This window comes from Myotis brandtii, unplaced genomic scaffold (genome assembly GCF_000412655.1).
Source record: "Myotis brandtii unplaced genomic scaffold, ASM41265v1 scaffold74, whole genome shotgun sequence".
Taxonomy (NCBI): Eukaryota; Metazoa; Chordata; class Mammalia; order Chiroptera; family Vespertilionidae; genus Myotis; species Myotis brandtii.
Genome location: NW_005370944.1, coordinates 1,301,599 through 1,303,943, shown reverse-complemented (window position 1 = coordinate 1,303,943; position 2,345 = coordinate 1,301,599). Strand labels below are relative to the sequence as shown.

Below are 2,345 nucleotides of genomic sequence, written 5' to 3'. Positions count from 1 at the left end.
TGAAACCCTGGGTAGGGTGGTTAACATCCAAACAATAAAAATTAACCTAAAGAAGGGGCATATATCCCACAGAAGAAACAATACCTCCTTAAAAAGGAAACTTTAAAGGGAATTCAACCAGTATTGCAGAAATTCTTAAAATCAGGATTAATTCAGCCATGCCAGTCTCCCTATAACATCCCTATTTTGCTGGTCAAAAAGTATCACTCTGATGACTAACCTCGGCACAAAAGGCTGAACTCATAGATCTCACCAGGGCCTTAGAATTATCCCAGGGAAAGAATGTTGACTTCGACACTGAGTCTAAATATGCCTTCATGGTAATCTAGGCCATGGGGCAATATGGAAAGAAAAAGGGTCTTAACCTCAGGGAATAAGGACATCAAAACATACAAATGAGCCTTTCCTGTGGGAGCTGCTGGGTTGAGAGGAGTGTGGCCTTCTCCTCCCCCAACCCCCGCCCTCCCAGTTTTTCTAGATATAAATAAGAACTATTCCCTTTTCCTGTGGGAGCCGCCGGGTAGAGAGGAGTGTGGCCTTCTCCTCTCCCCGCCATGGCATGTGCTCGTCCACTGATATCTGTGTACTCTGAAAAGGATAAACATCTGGCAAAAATAAAAAATGTCACTTTGCCTACTGTGTTCAAGTCTCCCATCTGACCAGATACTGTGAACTTTGTTCACTCCAACTTGTGCAAAAACAATAGACAGCCCTATGATATCAGTGAATTGGCAGGTCATCAAGCCAGTGCTGAGTCTGGGGTGCTGGCAGAGCTGTGACTCGAATTCCTAGAGTCCAAGGTGGTGGAACTAATCCTTCTGGCCAGGGTGCTTTTGGAAATATGTGTCATGGGGCCGCATGTTTGCACCAACCAAAACCTGGCGCCATTGGAACCCAGAGTGAACACAACACAGAAACATCATGCCATCTGCTCTGCCCTAGCTGCCTCAGCCTTACCAGCACTGGTCATGTCTAAAGGTCACCGTATTGAGGAAGTACCTGAACTTCCTTTGGTGGTTGAAGATACAGTTGAAGCTACAAGAAAACCAAGGAGGCTGTTTTGCTTCTTAAGAAACTCAAAACCTGGAATGAGAAAAAAAGGTCTATGCTTCTCAGCAAATGAGAGCTGGCAAGGGCAAAATGAGAAACCGTTGTAGTATCCAGCGCAGGGCACCTCGCATCATCTACCATGAGACAATGGTATCATCAAAGCCTTCAGAAACATCCCTGGAAGTACTCTGCTTAATGTAAGCAAACTGAACATTTTGAAACTTGCTCCTGGAGGGAATGTGGGCCGTTTCTGCATTTGGACTGAAAGTGCTTTCCACAAGTTAGATGAGCTGTATGGACCTTGGTGTAGAGCTGCCTCCCCCAAGAGTAACTGCAACCTCCCCATGCACGCGATGCTCAATACAACCCTTAGCAAAATCTTGAAAAGCCCAGAGATCCAAAGAGCCCTCGGAGCACCATGCAAGAAGATTCACAGTAGAGTCCTGAAGAAGAATCCACTGAAAACCTTGAGGATCATGTTGAAGCTAAACTCATATGCAAAGACCATGCGCCGGAACACCATTCTTCGCCAGGCCAAGAACCACAAGCTCCGGGTGGATAAAGCAGCAGCACTAGAAGCCAAATCAGATGAGAAGGGGGTTCCAGGCAAGAAGCCTGTGGTCGGGAAGAAAGGAAAGAAGGCTGTGGGCCTTAAGAAGCAGAAGAAGCCTTTGGTGGGAAAAAGGCTGCAGCTACCAAGAAACCAGCAGCTTAGAAGTCCGCAGAAAAGAAACCCACCACAGAAGAAAGAAGCCTGTGACGTAAACTTAAATTTGTTTATTCCATAAAGTCAAATCACTTTGGACAGCTAATTTTTGAATAAAAATATGATCAAAGGCAAAAAAATAACATGCAAATTAGATTTTTAAATTGTTAGAAACAGTGAATCTACTGAACCAGATTGCCATAGTGCACTGCCCAGGACACCAGAAGAAAGGTTCCCAACAAGCCAGGGACACCAAACTGCCCATAAAGCAGCAAGACAGGCTTCCTGAGGGCTGCCACTTCTTGGATCTTTAATTTCCCACCTGAACTTATCAGAATTTAAAACCCAATACACAGAACCAGATGAGGAAAGGGCCAGTGAATGGGGATTCTCTAACACTGACCCTAATTCTGTATGGAAGATCAATACTCATGCTACGATCTTACTTTCTGAAGCTCTAGTATATCCCATCCTCAAACACCTACATGAAGGGACCCTTATAGAAGGGATGCTTTAATGACCTCATTAGACCACATTTGAAGGGCCCTCATTTACAAAGAACCATTCAGAAGATTATCCAAGCCTGGCC

At 44.9% G+C, this 2,345-nt stretch overlaps 1 pseudogene; it reads left to right on the top strand.

The window, feature by feature from the left end:
• Window positions 1-502: 502 nt before the first annotated feature.
• On the top strand, window positions 503-1,810 carry LOC102258507 (annotated as a pseudogene).
• Window positions 1,811-2,345: the final 535 nt, after the last annotated feature.